Consider the following 14969-nt stretch of genomic DNA (forward strand, 5'->3'; position numbering starts at 1 on the left):
GGAATATATATAATAATATAAAGAACATTTACAACTCAATAATAAAAATTTAAATAATCCAACTTAAAAATGGGCAAATAAACTGGTTTGAATAAATGTTTTTCCAAGGAAGATATAAAAATGGCTAATAAGCACATGAACAATTGCTCAACATTATCAGTCATTAGGGAAATGTTAATTGAAACCATAATGAGATGCGCTTCACATTACAAGTATGGCTATAATCAAAAGGTAGACAATAACAGATGTTGCATGTGGATTTGGAATCCTCATACATTGCTGGTTGGATTGTAAAGTAGTGCATCTGTTTTGGGAAAGCACTTTGTCAGTTCCTTAAAAAGTTAAACAGAATTACCATATGACACGGCAATTCCACTGCTAGGTTTATAGCCAAGAGAATTGAAACACATGTTCATACAAAAACTTGTACATGAGTGTTCAGAGCAGTCTTATTCATAATAGCCAAAAAGTGGAAACAACCCAAATGTCCACAGCTAATGAATGGATAAGCAAAATGCATTTTATACATACAGTGGAATAGTATTCAGTCTTAAAAAGGAATGCAATTCTTATACATGCTGCAGTATGGATGTTCCTTGAAAACATTATGCTAAGTCAAAGAAACCAGTCACAGAAGACTGTGTATTGTATGATTCCATTTATATAAAATGTCCAGAATAGGCAATTCCATGGAGAAATATTTGAAACAATTTCAGACTTAATAGAAAAGTTTAAAAAATGATAGAGAGTTAAAGTTATATGGATTACAAGCTATCCTCAAGACTTTTCATATTTTCCTGTGGAAGAAAAAAACATGTAAATAATAAATGAGAATTGCAAGTACTATTAAGTATTATGAAGGTAGTAGAGTGGTAGGGAATGAACCAGGTTACAATCTTAATTGTTGTGGTACACAGGAAACTTCTTAGAAGAGGTAACTTTTGAATTGAGACATGGGTGTTAGAAGGTGGCAGATAACCTGGGGCAGAACATTCTAAACTGAAAGAATAGCAAGTACAAAAGCACTAAGTTAGGAACAAAGTAAGTGTGAGAGGAACAAAAAGCAAATCATTATGACTAGAAAGAAGTCAATGAGGAAGAATGGAAGATGAAGTCAGAGGTAGACAAGTACCAGATCATAAAAGGTCTTTGTAGTGCATAGTTGCAACTCAGGTAGGGTTACAATGGGAAGTTTTGGAAGGTTTTAAGCAAACAATTGGAGTAATCTAATTTCTGCTCTGTGAGGTACATTGTAGTTACTCTGACACAGACAAACTGTAGAGCAGCTAGAGTGGAGGCAGAGAGACTGATTAGGAGGTTGTTGAAGCAGAACAGCCCAGAAATGCTGATAGTGGCTTAGACCAACGGTCCCCAACCTTTTTGGCACCAGGGACTGGTTACGTGGAAGACAATTTTTCCACGGAGGGTTGGGGAAGGGGGTGGTTTCAGGTTGATTCAAGCGCATTACATCTATTGTGCACTTTATTTCTATTATTTTTACATTGTAATATATAATGAAATAATTATACAACTCACCATAACGCAGAATCAGTGGGAGCCCTGAGCTTGTTTTCACTTGCCACTCACTGATAGGGTTTTGATATGAGTCTGCAAGCAATTGATTTATTACGGTCTCTGTGCAGTCAAACCTCTCTGCTAATGATAATCTGTATTTGCAGCCGCTCCACAGCACTAGCATCACTGCCTCGGCTCCACCTCAGATCATCAGGCATTAGATTCTCATAAGGAGCACGCAACCTACATCCCTTGCATGCACAGTTCACAGTAGGGTTTGCTCTCCTATGAGAATCTAATGCTGCTGCTAATCTGACAGGAGGCGGAGCTCATGCGGTAATGTGAGCGATGGGGAGCAGCTCTAAATACAGATGAAGCTTTGCTTGCTTGCCCGCCTGCCACTGTGTAGCCCGGTTCCTAACAAAGAGTATGGACTGGTACCGGTCCATGGCCTGGGGGTTGGGGACCCCTGGCTTAGACTGAGGCTATGTCAGGGACAGTGGGAGTGTTGGTTGAGTTTGGTATGTTTTGGCTGGTAGAGCCAGTTTTTTTTGTTTTTTTGTCTGAGATGTTGTTTGAGGGGGAGCAGAACAGGAGGATATCAATAGTTTACACTGTTAAAATATTGGAAACAATCTAAATACCCATAAACAGTGGTATATCTACACAGTGAAGTACAGTCCAGATGTAAAAAAAGAATCAGGAAGATCTCTATGAACTGATACAAAGTAATTTCCAGGATTGTTAAAGAAAAAAAGCAGAGTACAAAAGAATAACTATCTTTTATGTTGACTAGATTAACTAGGATGTATTTAAAAGGCATCCTTAAAGTTTGCTTTTCTCCTTGTTTCCCAGCTTTTGCCAGTATTTGATAAAATTTGAAAGCCCGTTTTGAATTGTAAATACCTGTCTGTCGCACAATTCTTAGGTGTATTTGAATACTTGATTATTCTGTTTTCTGCTTCCTTTTCCTCAAGCCACGTGGGACAGCCCATATTGGAATGTCTGTATCAGTTAGTGTTTGAGACTCTGGGAGAAATGCTTGGTCCCTATAACGCTATCTACCTTCTTAGAAAATGTTATATATACTTATTTCTTGTTATCATTATATCTCGTAATTTCTTTAAAACAAAAAATGAACAAAAGTTCATAAAAATTTAGCACTCCAACATCAGCTGTTTTTCTACTTAATTACCATTTTTTTGGGGGGGGTCATGTCACGTGACATGTAGGATCCTAGTTCCCCGACCAGGGATCAAACCTGTGCTCCCTGCAATGGAAGCATGGATTCTTAACCACTGGACTGCCGGGGAAGTCCCTTTATTAACTTTTAGTAGACATACTTAACTTTTTACATAGTTTTATGTAACACTTCTAAAGTGACTGAGATGTTTTCTTAATATTTTCAGTGATTTTATATGTATGAAAGCTTTACATCTAAGATACTGATATATTTCAGTAAGGAAAAGTGTTATTAGAGTTGCTGTTTTCTTCAAAACAGGGACTGAATGAAGTAAAATGCCTTTGGGATTAAGCAGAACGTTAAGTGGGATTTTAGCTACACGTATAGTTTCTTTAATTCATTCAGTGAACATTTTTGATTACCTGCCCTAATCAAAGGCATTTTGCAGGTACTTGGATTGTAAATATGAATGACTCTCTACTTGCTCTGAGGGATCCACAGTCCTGTAGGGGAGATAAGCAAACTAATATTTGTAATGCACTGTAATAAATGAGTTACGTACAAGTCACAGCAGGATCCCATGGGAGTAAGCCTTGGGGGATCAGAAAGGGCTCTAGAGAAAATGCCACCTGAACTGGTGTAGGTGCATAGGAGCTGGCCTGATGGACAGACAGCAGCATCTGCACCGAGGCTTGCACCCCAGACTCTCTCATACTTAATCTTGTTGTTACCAGAATTTAGTCAAATAGTGTCTTGCATTTTAGGTAAATGAGAGATGGATGATATAATTCAGTATGGAGGACAATTCAGTATAGGAATTATCTCATTGTTTTAGTTTAAGGAGGAGATACTATTGGCGGCAAACACTAGATGCCTCCCTTTTGTACATTCCCTTATTTATTAGACCATGATTTAGTTGTTAGGGTGAATTACTGGTGAGTACAAAAGACTAACCCCTGGACTTACAAGTGAGAGTGCGAGAATCCTTAGGTGAAGCTTTTGTTCAGAAGAGACATGAGGCTTTATATAACTAGGGGAGAGGAGGTTGACCCTGACTCTGAGAGAAGCAAAATGGAATTTTGGAGGAAACATGCTTTCTCAAGGAAACTAGTATTAGAGATCTTGGGCTGATGACTTAGGCCAGATAGATGTGTTCACACTACAGACTTCAGTGAGATGGATAATGTTGTTGCCTCAGTTACGGAGACAGTAAAAGAATAGTTTTCGTCATCGTGTGTGTATGTTGATAGTATTTGGACCCTATTTTGGTTTATTAATTTACTAATCTATGTATAATAGTAATAGATTCCCATGGGATTAAAAACCTTTTCAATATAAGAAAGTTGAACAGTAGAAACTCTCCCACCTCTAGCCCTCAGCCACCCTGTTCCTATTTACTGCATTCCTCCAACACTCCACTCTGTCCCGGAAACTATTTATTAGACTCTTATGTATTCTTCTAGAGTTTCTTTACATAAATAAAGGCAATAAAAGTACAGGCACTTTTTTCTATCCAAAAAACTCACCAACTCCGAAGGTAGCGTATTATACCTGTTGTTCTGCAGATTGGTCTTCTTACCCTCCCCTTTGTACATTGTGTGTTTTACTTAACAGTGGAGATCTTTACCAAAGATCTTTCCATAGAGTATATCGTTTTGTTTTGTTTTTTAACTTGTATGATTTCCCTTTGGATAATTTATTTAACCAATTCCCTGTTGGTAGACGTTTGGCTTGTTTCTGATTTTTTATTATTGTAACAGTATTGCAGTGAACTACCTTGTACATATGGCATTTTGCCCATATGCAAGTATATAATTATGGAATAAATTCAGATGTGGTATTACTAATAAAAGGCCATGTATCTTTGTAATTTTGATAGATATTGCTAAATTGCCTTTATGTTTGGACCCTGACTCTCCCACCAATGAAAAGGGATAATGTGTGTTTCTCTCCCCCCTTCCCCAGCTTTATTGAGACTTAATTGACATATAACATCGTGTAAATTTAAGGTGTACAATGTAATGATTTGATACAGGTATATATTGCAAAATATTTACCACAATAAGGTTACATAATTCACATACTTACCATTATGTGTTGTTATGCCGGATGATGTGTATTTCTTCACAGCCTTGCCAACAATGTACCATGGCAAACAGGTTGAAAATTGTATAGTTTTAATTTGCATTTTTCTAATGAGTGAGGTCGGGAGTCTGTCCATATTTTTAAGACTCCCCCCCCACCCCATGTTCTGTGAACTTAACTATTTCACGGGGTTTTTGAAGCAGAAATTGTTATCCTTATTTATACTTTTTTTTTCTAATTCAAGTGTAACATATGTACAGCAGAGTGTATAAATCTTAAGGGTGTAGTGAGGTGGATTTTTATAAGCCTCTGACACTCATTCTGGATGTTTTTTGGTGATTTTTACCAAAAGATGTCAACAAAGATTTCAGACTACAGCCAGGATATATATTCTTTTTTCAAATGGTCCTTACATGGTTTGTGTACTAAAATATTAAAGGTTGTAGTTGTCTTATTAGGACATGAGGAAAAAGAATCAAGTTCACATGAGGCATTCCTGCTACCTGATGGTGACTGTAAGATGCATTTCTATATCAAAGGTGTTAAAATGTAGAAAACACTTCATCTTAAAAATAATGAAATATGTTAGATAATGCTAGATTGGTTTCCTTAGAGGTCATACTAATTTATACTGTCACCAGGAAGGTAAAATGTTTTGGTTATTCCATATAATCTCAAACAGTTGATACTGTCAGATCTTTTTGTCAGTCTAGCAGATGCGATATAGTGGTTCACTGTGTTTTTTTTCTTTTAACTTTTTTCAGTGAAGTATAACACATGCAGTAAATGGCAAAAAATAATCAATATATAGTATCATGATTTATCACAAAGTAAACAGATCCATGTAACCATCACCAAGAAGTAGAACACTGCCAGGAGACCAGAAACTCTCCTTATGTGTGCCACCTCCCACCCCACTCACTTCTGCTTGCTTCTTTCCCAAGGGTAGTCACTATTCTGACAGCTAACACCCTAGAATTAGTTATGCCCATTTTTTGAATGTTATATACATGGAATCAAGCAGGTATCTCTCTCTGTTCTCCACCATGTGAGGATACAATGAGAAGATGGTGGTCTGTAAACCAGAGAGAAGTCCCTCACAAAGAACCTGACCATGGTGGCACCCTGATCTCAGACTTCGAAGCTCCAGAACTGATGTTTGTTGTTTAAGTCAACCCTCCCCACCCACCCCGCAAAAAAAGCAAAAAACCCCAATGTGTTCATGAGGTTTATCCATGTTATGTGTAGTTGTGAGTTGCTCCGTGTAGCTTAGTAAGATGAACAAAGGTATATTCTCATTCTTACAGTGTGTAAAAGAGTGGTTCCCATTATTTGTGTATGTTTGAGGCACACTTCTGGTTTTTATTTTTTTGAGGCGTTTGCAAATTATTTTTATTGCTGAAATATCTTTTTTAATTCAGATGCTCATATCTAAATAGATTTAAAAAAGTGGTTTTTGAATCCTTTTTCTGGATTATTTATATTTGTAATATGTAATAGATTACTGTGGTTCAAAGATTAAAAAGTATAAAAAAAGTAAACAGTTTCCCACCCTTTTCCCAGCTACCCAGTTCATGTCTACCCCAATTCCCTAACATTTCACTCTGCCCAGGAAACTAATATTACTAGTATCTGTGTAATCTTCCAGTGCCTCTTATACTTAGAAGCAAATATGAATATAGATTTTTATTTCTTTACATCTTTATCCCTTTGCCAAAGACACATCATAGCAACTATCCTGTGCTTCTTTTTTTTTTTTATTTGCTTAACAGCTTGCATATTTTTATGTATCAGACTGTGTTTATAAAGCTCTAAGGTACTAAATTCATTTTCATTGCAATATAGTATTGTGCTAATGTATCATAATTTATCCATTCTGTTTTGGGTTTATACTTTTTGGCTAGTCTGAGTAATGCTGTTGTGAACATTCTAGTAAATATCTTTTGGTGAAACGTGTACACATTTCTTTTGGATTTATATCTAGGGTGGAATTCCTATGTCATAAGGAATGTAAATTTCCATTGCTCTCCATTTTCAACAAGCCTGGGTATTATTAGTTTCTTTAATTTTTATCTATCCTGGTGGGTACACAGTGGTATCTTATTGTGCTTTTAGTTTTTATTTTCCGGAGTACCAGTGAGATTGCTTTTATTCCCCCCTATGTTTACTGGCTATATTGGTCTTTTGAGAAACTGTATTTTTAAAAAAGCCAGAATATATAATCTCCATTTGTTAAACAAAAAGAAAGAAAAACAGACTAACAGACTCATACACTAGCAGTCTTTTTTTTTTTTTTTTTAATAAATTTATTTATTTTATTTTTATTTATTTTTGGCTGCGTTGGGTCTTTGTTGCTGTGCGTGGGCTTCTCTAGTTGCAGCGAGTGGGGGCTACTCTTCGTTGCAGTGTGTGGGCTTCTCATTGCGGTGGCTTCTCTTGTTGCGGAGCATGGGCTCTACGTGTGCGGGCTTCAGTAGTTGTGGCTCACAGGCTCTAGAGTGCAGGCTCAGTAGTTGTGGCGCACGGGCTTAGTTGTTCCGCAGCATGTGGGATCTTCCCGGACCAGGACTTGAGCCCGTGTTCCGTGCATTGGCAGGCGGATTCTTAACCACTGTGCCACCAGGGAAGCCCCACTAGTAGTTTTAATCTGGTCATTTCTTGGGTAATGGAGAAATATTTGATTTCATGGGTATCAAAGATTTTTTTCTTTTTTCTTTTTGGCTGTGCCGTGTGTGGGATCCTAATTCCCCAACCAGGGATTGAACCGGCGCCCCCTGCAGTGGAATTACAGTCTTAACCACTTGACGGCCAGGGAAGTCGTCAAAGAATTTTTCGAAAAAATTATTTATTTATTTATTTTGGCCATGCCGTGCATGCATGGCCTGTGGGATCTTAGTTCCCCGACCAGGGATCAAACCCGTGCCCCCTGCAGTGGAAGTGTGGAGTCATAACCACTGGACCGCCAGGGAAGTCCCTCAAAGAATATTTTTGAGTGTTCTAATTGCATTTTATAAACATAAATGTTGGAATAGAAATTGCATTTCTTTGATGTAGGGCTAGGACTTTGTGGTAGTATGTGAAGAGTACTGTGGGTTCAGTAGGAAAAGGAGAGAGATGAGCACCTCTACTACGAAGTGATTTTTGGAATTTATTTTTTAATAATATTATTATTTTTAAAATAGCAACATTGTTACTGGTTTGTTTATTTTATTTTATTGAGATATAGTTGATTTAGAATATTTATAGTAGTTTCAGGTGTAGGTACAACATAGTGATTCAAAATTTTTATGAATTATACTCCATTTATAGTTATTGTAAAATATTGGCTATATTCCCTGTGCTATACAATATATATTTGTAGTTTATTTACTTTATACGTAGTAGTTTGTACCTCTTAATCCCCTACTTCAGTCACACCCCTCATCCCCCCACTGGTAGCCACTAGTTTGTTCTCTATATCTATGAGTCCGTTTCTTTTTTAAAATTTTTAAAAAAATTTTTATTTTTGGCTGTGTTGGGTCTTCATTGCTGTGTGTGGGCTTTCTCTAATTGTGGCGAGCAGGGGCTACTCTTCCTTGAGGTGCGCGGGCTTCTCATTGCGGTGGCTTCACTTGTTGCGGAGCACGGGCTCTAGGCGCATGGGCTTCAGTAGTTGTGGTGCGCGGGCTCAGTAGTTGTGGCTCACGGGCTCTAGAGCTCAGGCTCAGTAGTTGTGGCACACGGGCTTAGTTGCTCTGTGGCATGTGGGATCTTCCCGGACCAGGGCTCGAACCTGTGTCCCCTGCATTGGCAGACGGATTCTTAACCACTGTGCCACCAGGGAAGCCCCCCCCCCCTTTAAACAACTATTTATTTATTTATTTAATTTTTGGCTTTGTTGGGTCTTCATTGCTGCACACAGGTTTTCTCTAGTTGCGGTAAGCGGGGGCTACTCTTTGTTGCGGTGTGCGGGCTTCTCATTGCGGTGGCTTCTCTTGTTGTGAAGCACAGGCTCTAGGCGCGTGGGTTTCAGTAGTTGTAGCACATGGGCTCAGTAGTTGTGGCTCACGGGCTCTAGAGCACAGGCTCAGTAGTTGTGGTGCACGGGCTTAGCTGCTCCGCGGCATGTGGGATCTTCCTGGACCAGGGCTCGAACCTGTGTCCCCTGCATTGGCAGGTGGATTCTTAACCACTGCACCACTAGGGAAGCCCTAGAAGAGTACTTTTGCTTGAACAGGGACCAGAGATAGAACCTGTGTAGGGGTTTTGGTTTCATCATGTGCTGTTCTCAGTGGTTGGATGAGCTTTTGAAACTCTCCCCCGACCCCTTTAAAGTTGAATGAATATTTGTCCAGAACTTTTTTCTTCTAGTAAATGCTGCTTGATTTCTTTTCACAGTGAAGTTGTGAGTGGATCTTCATGGTAAGGTTGTTAATAACATTGTTTTTACCTAAAGGATTATTAGGAACTTTAAGAATAAAGTTTATTGAATTCTGTGTTTGAAGAAATCAGAGTAATTTTGTTTACTGTCCAAGAAGACTAAGCAGTATACTTACATTCATTATTAACCTGTATTGTGTCAAATTGGTTATTATTTTTTGCTTTCCTTTTCTCTTTTCCCTTTTAAATAGACATTATTTTTTTAGAGCAGTTTTAGTTTTACAGTAAAATGGAACAGGAAGCACATAGAGTTCCCATTTATCCCAGCCCCCCCCACCCCCCCCCCCACAGCCTCCTTAGCTGTCAACATCCTGCACCAGAAATTTGGTTATTATTATTTTTTTTAATTTTACTTATTGATTGATTGATTGATTGCTGTGTTGGGTCTTCGTTTCCGTGCGAGGGCTTTCTCCAGTTGGCGGCAAGTGGGGGCCACTCTTCATCGCGGTGCGCGGGCCTCTCACTATCGTGGCCTCTCCCGTTGTGGAGCACAGGCTCCAGACGCGCAGGCTCAGCAATTGTGGCTCACGGGCCCAGTCGCTCCGCGGCATGTGGGATCTTCCCAGACCAGGGCTCGAACCCGTGTCCCCTGCATTGGCAGGCAGACTCTCAACCACTGCGCCACCAGGGAAGCCCCTGGTTATTTTTGAGTTGACTAATTCCTTTACTTTTGGGAAAGTAAACAGTTTGATACATTTTGACATCATTCTAAAATTTGTTTTATAACTTTCCTTTCACTTTAAAAAGCATATTATTGACCTTATTTCAAAAGAAGCCAAGACTAGAATAAAATTATTTGCTTCCTAGCCAAATTTTATTTTGAAGGTTCCAAATGAAAAAGATTTTCAACTTTAATAACAGCAATCATGCTCTCCTTTGATTCCTGCTAATTTAATGAAACTTGAAGATTTTTCAGCCTTTTCTCCCTTTTTTTTAAACATAAAATGTTCTAACCAGATGGTTGAAATTTTTTATTAAAATTTCTGACTTGGAGTATTACTGACAAATATAGACAATTCCAGACTTGGCATGTGGCGCAAGTTCCAGTCCAATTTGGTTTTTAAAAATTAATTAATTAATTAATTTGTTTGGCTGCGTTGGTCTTAGTTGCGGCACGTGGGATGTTCCTTGCGGTGTGTGGGCTCTTTGTTGTGGTGAACGGGCACCAGAGCATGCGGGCTCAGTAGTTGCGGCGTGTCGGCTTAGTTGCCCTTCGGCATGTGGGATCTTAGTTCCCTGACCAGGGATCGAACCTGCGTCCCCTGCATTGGAAAGGCGGATTCTTAACCACTGTACCACCAGGGAAGTCCCTCCAATCCAATCTGAGTGGGCTTGCCCAGAAATGAATTCAATGATAATGATTAGGACGCTACTGTCACAAAGGTCATAAAGTCCTGAAATGTTGTTTGTGAAGAATGGGACATAATGGCTGAGAGGAGAGAGCTGTGAGCTCACTGATCCTTGGAAAGCACTCATGAATTAGAGCTCAGATGAAAAGGCAAAGCCATAAAGTTTTATGAAGTCTATAGGATTTTCTCAGTGAGCCAGAAAAGTGACTCAAAAAATGATTGACATTTTTCACTACATTAAAATTAATGTCCCTCTAAAAACACCATAAGGAAGATGAAAAGATAAACCACAAACTTGGGAGGAAAATTGTAATATATGTAATAGAGAATTAGTGTCCTGAACAGGGCCACCTTTATGGATGTACAACCTGTGCAGTCACACAGGGCCCCACACCTATTTTAATGCTAAGCTGTTACTGTCTTGAAATTAATTTTTGAATAAGTGGCCCTGCTTTTTTATTTTGTACTGGGCACTGCAAATTATGTAGCCAGTCCTGGTCCTGAATATACACAGCATATTATTTCATAAGAAAAAGACAATCCAATAAAATTGTCTAAAAACTCTGAACAAAGGAATGCAGAAAGGAACATAGATCATTAATAAACTTGTGAAAAGGCCTTCAACCTTATTAGATCTTCAGCCTAATCAAGTACAAACAGATTACAGTGTGATACCATTTTATGTATTCTGTATTGCTACAAATTAAGAAATCTGACTCTACCAGGTATTGGAGAAGATGTGTTAGCGATTCATATACTGCTGGAGAATTGGTAAGGTGATTCAGTTGAAGACATGTTGGCATTTTTGGTAAACTTGGGAATTTGGATGTCCTATGTATGACTCACCAATTTTCCGCTTCTAGGTTTAAAGCCTAACCCTAAAGAAATTCTTCTGTAAGTGTACCTGGAGACTTGTATAGTAATGTTGATAAAAGCAAAAAACTAAACCATACAAATGTTTGTCAACAGAGTAGATAAATACACCGTGGCATATTTATACAGTGAAATACCATATAGAGCAATGAAAATGTAACATGGATAAAGCTCAGAAAAATATTGAGTGAAAAAATTCAAGTCGCTGAAGACTTCATTCATATTTAGAAATATATTGAGTGAAAAAATTCAAGTCCCCGGAGACTTGGTATGCTATGATAACTTAGCATACCAAGTTATCAAGCTGAAAAAGGGAGCAGGGGACACAGAACTAAACAAAATATTGTTTAAGGACATAATACATATGTGACAAAGCATGTTTTAAAAAGTAGTGGAATAATATTTAGGATAAAGGTTGGGAGGAGAGGAGCATGTAGGTAATGTTACTGATGTTCTTATGTGGCGTGGTGATTTACAATTTACAGTGTTCATCTTAATGCTTGCTTACATTCATCTTTCCATATATTTTGTGTGTGTCAAATATTACATTAAAGAAGAAAAGGGGAAAAATGAAATAAGTTACTCATGGTTAGCAGCTTATGATCCAGATGGAGGAATAGATTGGGAAATAGAAAGAAAACTAGCATATTACAGAAAAGAGGTTTCAAGAAAGAGGAGGTAATCTACATAAGATAATTCAGATAGTTGCACAGGATGTCCACAACTCCCTTACAGCTGTAACGTTCTGTAACTTAAATATTGTGGTTCATGTGTTTTCTGTATTTTCCCCATATTTAAAAATACAGTTATAAGCAATTACGTCATATAAGTAGTAAAATTACTTTTAATTTAGTCCATTTAGGTGTTAATATCTTTTATCTTCACCCTTTTTGGCAGCAAATCTTCTAATCTGAAAAAGTCTTCCATGAAAACTTCACTTTTAACAAATAAGTAATGCCATCTGTTTTCCTAAAAGACTGAAATGGGGGCTATCATTTCAAGGTAAGTATCCAATTTCGTATCTTTAATTACTTATATTATTTTTTCAGAAGTTAAGTAAAGAAGGAAGATGTGAATCTTGCTTAGATCCTAAATCTTTTAGTTATTCTGGGGTGGGGATGGGAAGGAAGTCCTAGGCCTTGTTTTAAGATAGTCAGGTACTTAGGATTATGTTTACCACAGATTAAACCCAACTTTATGAAGGAGAGAGGAGGGGTCAGTAGTGTTTAAAGCTTTTTAGAGAGGTTAATTGAAAACTGAGAGCCTTTTGGATTTGGCAGTTAGGAGGTCATTGCTGACCCCAGCAGAGGCCATTTCAGGACAATGTGGCTGAAAATAAGTTTGCAGTAAAGAGTGAAGAGAAGGTGATAAAGTGAATATTTTAGCTCTTAAGTGATTTATTGAACCAATATATGGTATGTACTTGGGATGCAGCAGTCATTTCCCCAAGCACTGGAGTTCTAGTGTGACAATATATATCTTTGTTTAAGCCTCTTGTAGATAATTTAATGCCCAAATATTTTTTCTCCAACTTTATTTAGATATAATTGACATACAACATTGTGTAATTGCTGAACTATCTTATGCCATTTTTTACTCTTGTCTTCTGTGTGATAAATTACATGATCTACCCTAGTTATACTGTTAACGAGGGCAGATATTCTCTGCCTGGGGAATGTTAACTTGTGTGTTAGACTGGGCTGATAGTCTAGCAGGCAAGTTACGTGCTTAGCACTTGTCACTGTGATAAGTGATGCAAAAGTGAAATAATGACTACCTGAATGAGTGGTGGGAGTGGAAGCTGGTGGTCTGTGAGTTCATTTGGCAGGATAGATTTCAAAGGCAGATTTGGCAGGGAATATGGAAGAAAGAAATCATATATATGAATCTAAGATTTTGAGTGGCTACAAGTATGATGGTACCATAACATAAGTAAGGAAACCACAAGGAAAGACTGGTTATTAGGGGGCAAGTGGATGGGACTATAACATATGAATTCTGTGAGACACATTTTGATTTTGGAGGTACAGGTAGAACTTTCAGAATATCTCCTTAAATGTGGAAACATGAGACTAAAATTTAGAAAAAAGATAATTTAGGGCCCAAAGATACAGATTTTGGAGCAATTCACATAGAATTTAAGCTGTGGAAGTAGATAACATTTCCAGTATCCTAGCAGAGAGAAAAAGGTAAAGTACAGAACTTTAAATGTTGTTAAAAAGAATCAGTAAAGGAAAAATAAGAGGAAAGGTATGAAGGTATTGTGTCTTTCTTTGAAGCATAATGAAGAATTTCAAGGAGAGGTTCTTGAGAGGGATGAGATGCTTAGAAAGATTAAGGATTTTAATACCCTAGAAGGGCATTAAATTTAATTAAATTCAAGAACCCCTCTAGGGCATTAATATAACCTAATAATTAATAATTATTAGGTTCATTATGTAATAAAATAAGATAATTATTAAGAGGTTCTTGATAACTGAGAGAACAGATTGAGTAGACCAGGATGAATTATAAGAGGTTAAGTAAATGGTTTTACAAAATACAGAAAAGCATGAAGTATAAAATAGAATGTTTTTCAAGAAGTTTGTGCAGGAAATGAGACAGTGATCATTTTGAAGAGTTAGCCACATAGAAGATATTTTAGCATTAGCACTTGGTATATTTTAGGTGAAAGGGAATGATCCATCAGAGTAGTTTAAATATGTAGAATAGTTTAAATATTAGAGTGATTAATTGCCTGAAGGAGGTAAGAAGGTTTGAGATCAAGGACCTGGGCAAAGGGCTTAACTCTTACAAAAGAGTAGCAGCCATTCTGCTTAGAAACCAGAGGAAGGGAAGAGAGGATGAATCAAGGAGTTTGTAGGCAAAGAGGAAGAAAACTGTAGAATTTCTTATCCTGCTTTTCAAAATAAGATGGGGATTGAGGTTATCTACAAGGCGAATAATCAGTGGTGGGATTGGGATTCTGGAAGGAGAAAACATTTAGGAAAAATGTTGTAGAGTAATTTCCAACTTCAGCAGATATTCATTGGACACCTGCTTTGTGCCAGGTGTGTTTTTATTTATTTATTTTGTTGCGTCGGGTCTTAGTTGCAGCTCGCTGGCTCCTTAGTTGTGGCATGTGAACTCTTAGTTGTGGCATGCATGTGGGATCTAGTTCCCGGACCAGGGATTGAAGCCGGGCCGCCTGCATTGGGAGCGTGGAGTCTTAACCACTGTGCCACCAGGGAAGTCCCGATAAGTTTTCTTATGAAGCCGATCGTTGAAACGAACAATAAAAATACCAAATTGTAATGTGATCTGAGGAGGGCAGTTGATAAAGTGACTTATTGGCTACTTCTGAGGAGGTGACTTTAAGGTAAGGTATGAAAGACAAGGATTCAGTCACCTGAAAATAAAGCTAGCATAAAAATCTCAAGGTAGAAATGAGCTTGATGTATTTGAGGAATGGAAAGAAAGCCAGTGTTCTGGAACAGAGTGGATGAGGACCATAGAGTCATGAGATGAAGTTAAAGAAGTAGGCAGGGCCAGGCCATGTTGGTTCC

At 37.9% G+C, this 14969-nt stretch overlaps 1 protein-coding gene across 3 annotated transcripts in view; it reads left to right on the forward strand.

Annotated features, from left to right (window-relative positions):
- PIK3CB (phosphatidylinositol-4,5-bisphosphate 3-kinase catalytic subunit beta) overlaps positions 1-14969 on the forward strand; it is a 200599-nt gene that overhangs the window by 35099 nt on the left and 150531 nt on the right. For 2 of the 3 annotated variants that reach the window (XM_059920222.1, XM_059920223.1), the window contains exon 2: positions 12322-12426. The exons of the other annotated variant lie outside the window; for it this stretch is intronic. The gene's annotated coding sequence lies outside the window, so the exon portion shown is untranslated. The remainder of the gene's footprint in view (positions 1-12321; positions 12427-14969) is intronic. 3 annotated transcript variants of the gene reach the window in all.

This window comes from Balaenoptera ricei, chromosome 4 (assembly GCF_028023285.1).
Source record: "Balaenoptera ricei isolate mBalRic1 chromosome 4, mBalRic1.hap2, whole genome shotgun sequence".
NCBI lineage: Eukaryota > Metazoa > Chordata > Mammalia > Artiodactyla > Balaenopteridae > Balaenoptera > Balaenoptera ricei.